This window comes from Pantherophis guttatus, chromosome 1, assembly GCF_059756535.1.
Source record: "Pantherophis guttatus breed Tessera chromosome 1, ASM5975653v1, whole genome shotgun sequence".
Classification (NCBI taxonomy): domain Eukaryota; kingdom Metazoa; phylum Chordata; class Lepidosauria; order Squamata; family Colubridae; genus Pantherophis; species Pantherophis guttatus.
The window spans coordinates 271,234,894-271,247,047 of NC_142063.1; positions in this window are offsets into that span (position 1 = coordinate 271,234,894).

The window sequence follows — 12,154 nt, forward strand, 5'->3', positions numbered from 1 at the left end:
TGCTATCCTGAGGACTCAAGAATAATTTGAGAGGCACCATTTATTCCTTAGGGTGACTTATTCGGAGCCAGATGCAGCTTCTAGACCTATCCTCAGAGGCTGTCCAAATGGAATAATCCTATTTTAAAATCACCAGCTCATGAATCACAGAGGTAAGAATGGTTTCTTCCTTATAGGAACATATCTACTTTATTAGCTAAAGCTCCTTGTCATTGATGGCTTGGGACTGCCAGGAATCAAGACAGGACAAACAAGGCTAAAAAGCTAATCCTGAAAGGGAAGTAGAATTTCATTCAAAATAGGCCTATTTATTGGAACCAAAAGGATGCTCCCTGGAATCAGTAACAATTCTGTGATCCTAATTGTCTTTTGTCCTTAAAAAGTTTCTTAATAGCAAATATCCACATTTTTGTCCTTGTCAGCTTACACTGTAAGTCGTCTCCTAGAAAAGAGTCAACAAACGGGGACTATTGCGCAGTATGAATTTGATGGAGATAGTAATCCTATTCCAACTTGTCTCAAAGCAAATCCCATTCAACATAGAGGCATTTATTTCCAGAGAGACTACTTTACCATTTTTTAAACAAAAAAACAAAACAAAACAAAAAAATGCTTATGGTTTGGCAATTAACAGGCATTCAACATTAGAGTAGCTCTCATGTGCCCCATAGCCATAATAACCTAATTTTTGGAAACTGATTCTTCCAGACAAAGCTTTTATATTGCATTCATCCTATTGGCTTCCCAGAACTGGGCAGGTAGTTAATGCTACCAGTCAGTGGTGGGTTGTTCCCGGTTTGGTCCGGTTCTTGTGAACCGGTAGTATCATCCACCCGGATGTCATCATGAATGATCTGTGTATGTGCAGAAGCTTCTGTGCGCTCCCATTGTGAACCGGTAGCAGAATCCACCCCTGCTACCAGTGTTGGTCAGAAAACATCTAGGCAGTCATTCTAGGTAGCCAAGGGCTAGAGTTATTGTCTTCTCTTTGCTGCCACCTGTTGTATCTAAATTGTTACAGTCTCCTAGACCTGCAGGTGGTATGGGTGATGTCATCTTCAACTTACGAACCTTCAATGTTTTCTCACTGTGTCTTTGATTTATTTTTCTTACTTCAGGAAATGTGTTTAGGAAATATAAGATTAATACACGGTATCTCCACTTGGTAGAGCTAAGAGGCCCCATGAGCACCAACCCTGGGAAGTAAGATTTAAAGCGCCAATGAACTCTATGGTATTAGTAGAGGGGCTGCATCAGCTCACATTCTTATCTGAATTAAGATTCCTCCCCCCCCCCGTTACTTTTTTGTCTGGATAAAGCAGAAATTTTAATTTATTTTAATTTTTTTTAAACAAATAATATTAAAATCAAGGTTTTATACTATGATATGTATGTGTTTCATGATTTAAAATAGCAGAAAAACCGTGCTACCAATTTTGGATGAATTCTGGGTAGGCATTAGCAGGGAGTTAAAATGGTTTGTTGGGGGATGCATTTGGTCTTATGGCAACAAATCTCCAACCCTAGTTTTAAAGGAAGAGATTTTCATTGAAACCATACTTAGTTTTGCATCTTAAATGAAATTTTATTCATACACCCAAGGAATGTGGATGTGGTTCACTGTGATGTATAAACCAAGAAAAGGGGTTTACGAAGTAAATCATGCCTAAACTAATGATAGGGAAGTATGGCCAATTCAGACTACAGGAAGTCCTTGTGACCACAATTGAGCTCCACATTTTTGTTGCTATGTAAGACATTTCTTAAGCAAATTTTGCTCCATTTTACAACCTTTCTTGCCACAGCTGTTAAGTGAATCACTGTAGTTGTTAAGTTAATAACATGGTTGTTAAGTGAATCTGGCTTTCCCATTAACTTTTCTTGTCAGAAGGTTGAAAAAGGGGATCACATAACCTTGGGACACTACAACAGTCATAAATGGGAGTCAGTTTTCAAGCATCTGAATTTTGATCATATGACCATGGGGATGCTGCAACGGTCGTAAGTGTGAAAAAAGGTCATAAGTCACTTTTTTCAGGGCCATTGTAACTTCAAATGGTCACTAAAGGAACTGTTGTAAGTCAAGGACTACCTGTATTGAACTACCTATATATACTTAACAGTGGTGAAATGTAAAATTTGTTACTACCGGTTCTGTGGGCGTGGCTTGGTGGGGGTAATGTGACTGAGTGGGCGTGGCCAACTTTTTTTTTAAACGTTTAAAACCATTTTTTCTACAACCTCTTCAGCCAAAGAGGTTGTAAAAAAATGCTTTTAAAAGCCTCTGATGATCAGGCAACTCAGCTGGGATCATCAGAGGCTTTTAAAAGCTTTTTTTCTACAACCTCTTCAGGTGAAGAGGTTGTAGAAAAAATGCTTTTAAAAGCCTTTGACAATCCCAGCTGAGCTGCGCGATCATCAGAGGCTTTTTTGTTTAGTTTTAAAAGCATTTTTTCGGCCAAAGAGGTTGTAGAAAAAATGCTTTTAAAAATAAAAAAAAAAAGCTCTGATGATTGCGCGGCTCAGCTGGGCATGGGGGGGGGCAGGGATTTTTGCTACCGGTTCTCCGAACCGCCTGCCGCCATCGCTACTGGATCGTGTGATCCGGTCCGAACCGGGAGCATTTCACCCCTGCTACTTAATAAAAGAACTCTAATTAAGTTATGTTATTAACACAGCTGCCTGCAATTACTGCAGGTTTGAATCTTACCAGGCTCAAGGTTGACTCAGCCTTCCATCCTTTCTAAGGTAGTTTAAATGAGGACCCAGTTTGTGGGGGCAATAAGCTGACTTTGTATAAATATACAAAAGTATGAAGGCTATTGCTTAACACATTGTAAGCTGCCCTGAGTCTCCGGAGAAGGGCGGCATATAAATCAAATTAAAAAATAATAATAATAAAAAAAATAACAATCTAGCTAACTGTATTTATTTTTGTGTTGGTTTATATTCCTGCTGCTCTTTGTAAATGCTTAGTTTAGAGTCCTCTAAAATTGAAATGATCTAAAATGTTCTATTATTGGTAGTAATAATTCCTTGACTTGATGGCCTCTATCTGGCTTGGGCAACGGTTTCCAATTTCCCATTGCCATCATGCTACAGAATAGTTTTATGATAAGAATTCTCTGGCCTGATTCAAAGATAAATAATTGTAACACTAGTAATGGAATGTTGTCCTCCTGTTGTTAAGTTATGGAATTCTCTGTGGGGAGCAGCTAGATAGACAGTGAGTTGTCTATTCATTATTGCACCTCAATGATTATTTGAAGCAAAATAAATTTGGTGCGCCTGGAGTGCTTGTCTTTATGTTATTCATCAATTGTAAAACAGAAATATTTAAAAAGAAATATCTGCTGCGAAATGGATGTTTGGGCCAGAACATAGCAGAATCATGGAATATCTGGCATAGAGATGCCTCGAATCATATTCCAGGTGTCCATCACAAGGAATGAAAGAAATGGAAATCCCAACAGAGAAATTTCTCTTCAGGGTTTTTGAATTTTAAAGATCTTCAGATGTACCGCTGCTACATAGGTGGTCTTTTTACTTATGAAATGCTCTTTCCCATGTCATCCATTTCTAGCTCCTCCCCTTAAAATACTTTTGCTGATGCCCCAGCGGACGAACATTAGCTAACTTATCAATGATGGTAATCTCTGGAAAAGTGATGATATTATGCCTAGCCTTGAAGGTGGTTTTTCTGCCTGTAAAATTTGCATGATGAAGCATGGCTGAAACTCTTTATTTATTTATTTTTGCTGCTGTCACAGGAGAAGACAGATTTGCAAATTATCTTCTGACTTGCCATGTAGCCAGGAAAGGCCCTGCTCTAGATATTAACCACTGAAGGAGTTACTTAAGTACAGATAGTCCTTGACTTACAACAGTTCATTTAATGATGGTTAGAAGTTACAGTAGCACTGAAAAAAATGACTTATGACCGTTTGTTCACACTTACAACCATTGCAGCATTCCCCTGGTCATGTAATCAAAATTCAGATGCTTGGCAACTGGTATTCGTATTTATGACGGTTGTAATGTCCCAGGCTCATGTGATCCCGTTTTGCCCCCTTCTGAAAAGCAAAGTCAATGAGGAAGCCAGTTTCACTTAACAAGCATGTTACTAACTTAACGACTACAATGATTCACTTAACAACTATGGCAAGAAAGGTCGTAAAATGAGACAAAACTCACTTAATAAATGTCTCAGTAACAGAAATTTTGGACTCAATTGTGGTCGTAAGTCGAGGACTACTGTAATATACTTTACAACATGAAAAGTAGAGAAGGATTGCATAGAAGATGACACAGTAAGTCAGTACTTTCCCTAATAGATGTTCTGCCCCAGCTACAGACCCCAAAGAACGCAGCACACACAAACTCTATACAAAGCTTATTTTACTCAAATAACTTAGTCTTTATCATTCAAAGGCTGTTAATGAACTGTCTTAGCAGCCTACCAGAATTCTAAGATAAGGTAATCACAGTCTTACTAGAGTTGGCAGAAATCCCAGAAGCAATTTTGCAGACACAAGGAGAGTGAACTAAAGTTGTTTTCTACAGCTTGTTGCAAGCGGCATTCCTTCTTAAATAGGCTAAGGGAGTGGCCAATTAGCCCCAAGTCTTACTCTCGAGGAGACCTCCTCCTAAGGAGCCACTCCTGCCTTTTGGCAGCTCTGCGCGCCCATGCATTGAGAAGAGGCTCCTCCTCTTCGTCTTCTTCACTTAAAGGAGCTTCTGGAGGTTCTGAACCCTGGCTGAATCCCTGCCTCTGGCACCACATCTTCTCCAACCTCCTCACTGTCTGACTTGAGCGCCAGCTGCACAGGCTGCTGACGCAGCACCACACCAGCCTCCTCGTTGTCGGAATCAGCTATAATCTGCACTGGCTGCTGTCGGGCCACAACAATAGATGTCCTGCACTATGAAGACAAGTGTGTATGTATAAACTAGGTTGACAAAATCACAAATGAGGAGGTGATAAGCTGCTTGGGAAAGCCAAGGGGAATCATCAAAACCATTAAAAAGCGAAAGTTAGAATATTTCAGACATGTGATGCAACACCCGGAAAAATACAGCATACTTCATTTAATCCTCCAAGGAAAGATTGAAGGCAAATGAAGTCCAGGCAGAGGAAGAACATCATGGCTTCAAAGTCTAAGGGACTGGTTTGGACAAAACTCAGCAGTACTTTTTCATGCAGCTGCTGAAAAAAATAGGATCGCCAACATGATCGCCGATGTCCGATGACAGATATGGCACAAGAAGAAGTTGAAGACAAGCAGAATGTTAAAAAGGGCGATGTTTCCTTTTATAAAGATATAGGAGGGAGTAACACAGTGGTGTTTATAGCTTTGCTTCAACAAAAGTTGCAATATGGCAGCCTGGTTATATCAAAATGGGTGTGTTTGGACATTACTGTAAACTTATGTGGTTCGCTTACTCTGAAGTGTAAGCCCAGCCACTATGGTCTATAAATCATATATTATTTTTTGAGAGTTATTTGCAAAAACCAGTCATCCATGCCTTCATGGTTAGAGTAAAGAATGACTTAATTCATTGAACTAGCATATCTGGGTGCAAAAATCCAGATAGCCATGTGAAAAAACAGCAAAGTCTTTTCTATAAATCTGTCCAGTGTAGATTAAGATGTTAAGGGGAGGGAAGTCCATTCCTATTTTTACAGCTCCATATTTATCATTCTGGTTCTGGGGCTGTAATCTGGAGGCAAAACTAGTCAGTGTGTCTCTAGTTTGACTGTCTGATGATGATGCCCCCAACCTGGCTGTGTACAGAAAATAACACTTTTGGGGGGGAGTGTTGTAAATAATATCTGGCGACTTGGTTTGCAAAGTTACCTAGTTTGCGAGCAGAAGCAGTGGCAGCTGAACAGAAATATTGTTCTGCCCACGCATGGAACATACCCACCTTTGCTGCTTTAGTCAATTAGCTCTGGGTGAAGGAACAGTCAAGGTCCACTGAATGAGATATAGGAGGTTGCTACCTGAACAGTACTGCAAGTGCTGGGCAGTGAGCCAATGGAGCTTTGAAAAGGCAGTAGCTAATTAGCTGCAGGTTACAGTGAGGAAAAGTCATTCAAACCTAGAGTCCCTACAGCCAGGGACAAATGAAAGCAGATGGGCCTTCCAGGTCTCTTCTGTTGGTTTCGCTTCTGGGCTTAATGCCACTGCATTAGCCTCGCGACTTGCTTTTCACTCCCCATTTTATAATGTAATTTAGCATGCCTTGCTGGAATGTGTTGTAAACATGTTGAAGCAAATGTAAGTAGGGGTGCTAAGGCAGGCTGGAGCAATAACTGCTGAGGGAGGGGAACTTCCCCCACCATCTTCTTTGAAAGGACATTTCCAGGTTTGCAGTTTCAGAATTCACTCTGGACTTTACAAACGTTTCCAGAGACCCTTCCAGTTATTGCTCCCCTCGCCCCACCAATCTCAAACCCTGAGCAGTGAAACAGAAAATGCAAATAGGGATGATGGCACTGATGATTTTAAGTGATACTTTCCGTTCCCCATTGCTAACTCTGCAGTGCATGGATGATCAAAAATGAATCATTCTGCCTGCAAATGTTGGGTATATCTTTGGTTTTAACACACTGCTACTTTTGTTCTAAACTTTTGGAATAGGGTAATTCAGCCTACCACAATCTAATTCCTATAATGTCAGCTAGCATGGACAACACATAAGAAGGTCATCAACCTAAATATATCTATGTTAGTTTATGAAGATGGAATGTGCACTTGGAGAAGGAGTGGATGGGAATTCCAGGATGAGGACTGCGGTTTCTCAGAGAGGATGCAGTAGATTCCATATGTTGTTGTTGTTGTTTGTTGCGAAGTCATGTCTGACCCATCGCGACCCCATGGACAACGTTCCTCCAGGCCTTCCTGTCCTCTACCATCCTGAGTTTCATCTTCAGGATCTGGCCTTCTAAAGAGCAGTCAGGGTTGATCTCCTCTAGGACTGACCAGTTTGATCGCCTTGCAATCCAAGGGATTTTCAGGAGTCTTCTCCAGCACCCATAGTTCCATATAGAAACCCAATTCCATATAGAAACCCATAATGAGAGACTATACAGCTTGAAGTGGATGAGGAAGGAAGGAAGAGGTTCAGCGTAGCCACAACTATAATAGCCCAGGATATCTCTATTAGATTAGAAGGTTATAGCTTTAGTCTGGTGAGATTCTATCTACTGGGTGTAAACAGGTAAAGAACTGGAATCATTTGGTTTTCATGTGTCATCTTTTGGGTCTGACATATTTATTTAATTGGTGTGGTCCCCAGTCTCTTCAAGGGACACTAGATGGCAAACAATACAAAAATAAAATTGAAAACAATTGCAGCACAAATACAAACATTAAAATATATAGCAGCTGGGGAAGGTATCAGCACTGACAGTCTCTAACACCACTAGGAAATGGACCCCTTTACAAACAGAAGGCTCTAGGTTTGGGTGCTAAATGATCTGAAAGGACTAATAATATCTCATAACACCTTTTTTTTTTTTACCAGCAGTCTTACAATTCATTAGTCCCACAAAATTCTAAACAGGCATATCGTCTGTGTTTTGCATCAGGCTAAGCCTTAATGTGATGTTTTCTGTGATATGTGAGCAGGTGTTTGTGGACTGGAAATCATAGTATTATTTAGCATTGGGTGAACCCAACCTTTACCGGTAAATATTACTCAAAATACCTGCTTAAAACAAACCATAGCTTAGCATGGTATGTAGATAGCCAGGACATCTTTGTTCATCTTCAAAAATAGAAGAAATCTGTATTTTCCAAAACCATCAGTGGGCTCTTCTAATACAACAATGCAAGCATCAACACTTAGAAATGTTTTACCTTCTCACCATTCTTTTAGCCCACATCAAATAACCCTATTCTTCATGTTGCTTGATTCTTGATCCACTTCAGAAGTTTAGTTATAGCAAAAAGCAATTCATTACAAATGCCTGCTAACTACAAACCGTACTGAAGCATAAAGGAACTTTAGAATAGCATAATTCACAACATTCTTTAATACATGTCCTGCATTCTTCAAGGCAAGGGAAAACATGTAGGCTAAAATGGGAGAAGGCATTAATCTATAGGCTTTTCTCCAGAACAGGTGAAAATACCAGCATTTTGTTTTGTCATTGACTTTTGTTAACAGATTCAGCTCCAAAGAATATAGTCATGTCTTTACTTGCAGCTTACAATGACACCAAAATACTTTGCCAGTTTTTTTTCCTGCTGTATCCCTGAGTAGTGACCTAATAGACTTAAATCATCCTATCGTAGTGTTTTTCCCCTTAGGTCACACTATCCAAAGACAGCTGTAAGGTAAGTATAAAATATCTTGTGCTTCCCTGCCCTTTACAGTGGAGATGAAGTCTAGTTACCTATAGTGGATGTGGCTGTTGGAGGCCATTTCAAGCTGATGCAGGCATGCCCTTCTCTTTGGCCTGTGGTAAACTTTCTCTGTCACCTTTCAGCTTTAGAGTTCCCTAAGCAGCTGGGCACACTGCTATATTAAAATCATGGCAGTATCAGACTGCTAAACTGGTTCTTATTGGATTAGTAAGGGTAAAGGAGTGCTTGTTGATTTTATTCTGCGAGTCATTGCCAACTGCAGGAGATGGTGCTCATCTCTGTTCCAAGCAGTGGTGAGATTCAAATTTTTAACAACCAGTTCTGTGGGTGTGGTTTATTTGGAGGGGGCATGGCTTGGTGGTCATGTGACTGGGTGGGCATGGCTAGCTGGTCATATGACCAGGTGGCGTGGCTAGTTGTTTATGTGACCGGGTGGCCGTGGCTACGTGCATAGGGACTACTCAGAGGGCTGAAAAAAGTGATTTCTGACCAGTCCTCGCACTTTTGACTGGTCCTTGCACTTATGACCATCCTCACATTTATGCCCTTTGCAGCATTCTTAACAACTGTGTCACTCATTTCACAACTGCAGTGCTTTTCTTCACCATGGTGACAAAATAGGGCACAAAACGTAAAATGTGAGGACAGTTGTAAGTGTGAGGACCGGTCAAAAGTGTCAGGACCAGTCAAAAATCACTTTTTCAGCCCTCTGAGTAGTTCCTACGCACATAGGGACTACCCAGAGGTCTGAAAAAAGTGATTTCTGACCGGTCCTCACACTTTTGACCGGTCATCGTTTATGCCCATTGCAGCATTCTTAACAACAGTGTCACTCATTTCACAACTGCGGTGCTTCATGGGACTAGGTAGGCGTGGACAACTCGACATCGCTTCTTTGCCCTAATGATAGTTTGCTGCAATGGTCCTAAGTGTGAAAAATGGTCATAAATCACTTTTTTCAATGCCATTGTAACTTTGAATGGTCACTAAATGAACTGTTGTAAATCAAGGATTACCTGTACAAAAATACAAAAAGCTTCTTTGCTTGCAAAAAGCTGCCCTAAATACCAATCATTAGATTAGAAATACCTGCAAGCTGGAGTTACAAATCAGGCAGGGTGCCAGAGCACCTTGAGGAATTAAAATAGTTAAAATGCAATGATAACTATCAGCAGCCAACTCTTGCTCATACAGTGAAATCCTTTAGCAGAGAGGTCATTTAAGCTCTCCAGAAAGAGGACATCCCAGGAGAAGCAATCCTTAGTTTCAGTTGCACCACTTAAAGATATCCCAAGGAAATCATACAGATTTAAGGAAAGATCACATGCCCTCAGAAAGGCAGTAAAAAAATCAGTGCCAAGCTTACATCCTGCCTCTTGGAAGTACATCCCAAAAGGACAGTGCCAAGAACCACTAAAGCAGTGAAGTAAGATCCCTTCCCCAGATAGAAAAAGCACTTTATTTATTTATTTATTTATTTATTTATTTATTTATTTATTTATTTATTTATTTATTTATTTATTTATTTATTTATTTATTTATTTATTTATTTATTGTTAAATTTGTATACCGCCCTTCTCCCTGAGGACTCAGGGCAGTGAACAGCCAAGTAAAAACATAAACTACAAACATTAAAATACAATTAAATATATATATATAAATTTGGCCCCATGATTAAAAACAATAACAAACAATTAAAAACATTTTAAAAAATGTTAGGCCAGCCTGGCTTGCTGGAAAAAGAAGGTTTTAAGGGCGCGGCGGAATGCACCGAGGTCTTGGATTCTCCTTATCTCTGGGAGCAGCTGCTTCCAGAGGGTAGGTGCCCCCACAGAGAAGGCCTTCACCCTGGGGGTCACCACTTGAGATAAGCCTAACTACAAAGAAAGCAATTACACTAGAATGAAGCAAAGGCATAAACACAGTAGCTGTTGCTTGTTAATCCAATTAACAGAACAAATAGACACAGGAACTAGCCAGATTTCTGAAGCTGCTTCTTTTCAGGAACAGAGATTAACATTTTTCCTTCCAAAAAAAGCTGAATAGGGAAAATTATCCCATCAATAAACACAGGATTAAACATCACCAAGCACAGAATTAAACTTCACCAAAAACCGGTTTTAGGCCAAAAGTCAGAAAGGGTATGTAAACTCATGTTTGAATGTCAATCTTTCTAGCTAGCCAAGAAGCCTTGGTGAATGTCACTCATCTTGGTTCCTTGTCATTAAAAGCTTCTTTCCAGCAGCTCTGTTTCATTATTCAATTATTTCTTCAAAGGGCTAATCATTGCATCCCAGCTGGAAGAACTCCAACAGGGGAGTATTTCCTCCCAACAGCAGTGTAAAAAGCTTAAAACAACCCTTCCCCTTTAAGAAAGTCAAGCAAAGAAGAAAAAAAAAAAAACTCCGCAGGAGCTCCAGAGGCGACACTAAATCTAGGTGGACTGCCAAGAATGTAATAACGGTTAATGGAGAGGCAGTTTCTGTAAGCAGGGCAATAAAGATTAGGCTAGAAACAACACCAGAATGTTGTAATTCCTTACAGGATTAACCCTGTAAAGTTGAAAAAAAACAAAAGGAGATTTCTTCTAACAACCGGTTCTCCGAACTGCTTAACTACTTAACAACCGGTTCTAGTGAACCGGTGCAAACTGGTAGAATCCCACCCATGGTTCCAAGGCGTTTGAACCAACACTGTCTGAAGATGCTTCCGCAATCATGTGGCAGCATGACATCACAAGCCACAGTGACACAGTGGTTAGAATGCAGTACTGCAGGCAAACCATCTGGTCCTGGTGTCTTTTTTTGTTTATTAAGTGCTTCTGTTAATTCCATCATTGTTATACGCCCATCTAGCATTTTTTCAATCTCCTTGAGAATCAGAGGTAATTTTGCATTCTGTAGATATTTTTTAACTTTTCCCTCTTCAACCAGCTCTCTTTTATAAAGTTGCTTATAATATTCTTGTATTATTTTTCCCATCTCTTTATTTCCACATTTACTTTGTCCTTAATTATCAGTCAGTTGCATTATTTTTTTGATTCCCTTTCTTTTTTCAATTTATATGCTAGCCATCTTCCTGGTTTATTCGCATTTTCAAAATAATTCTGTTTAGCACTTCTTATTTTTTGGGCTAGCTCTTCCTTCTTCAGTAAGTCCATTTTATGTTTCAACATGTCCATTTTCATTTTTACATCTTTCTTATGTGGATCTTTCTGGAGTTCCTTTTCAAATTTCTCATATTCATCCTTTAATATTATAAGAGATTTGCTATCATGGGACATTATTTCTTTCCCATTGAAGTGGTACCTATTTATCTACTTGTATTTGCATGCTTTCGAACTGCTAGGTTGGCAGATGCTAGGGTGAGGATGGGAACTCATCAGGGGTGAAATCTAAAATATTTCCCTACCGGTTCTGTGGGCGTGACTTGGTGAGCATGGCAGGGGAAGGATACTGCAAAATCTCCATTCCCACCGCACTCCAGGGGAAGGATACTGCAAAATCCCCACTCCCTTCCCACTCCTGGGGGAAGGATATTGCAAAATCTCCAATCCCTCCCCACTCTGGGGCCAGCCAGAGGTGGTATTTGCTGGTTCTCTGAACTACTCAAAATTTCCGCTACCGGTTCTTTGAACTACTCAAAATTTCTACTACCGGTTCTCCAGAACCTGTCAGAACCTGCTGGATTTCACCCCTGGAGCGCACCCTGTCATGCGATGCCTGGGTCTTAAACCTGGGCTATTGGCTTTCCAGCTGACAAGCCCAGCATCTTAAATG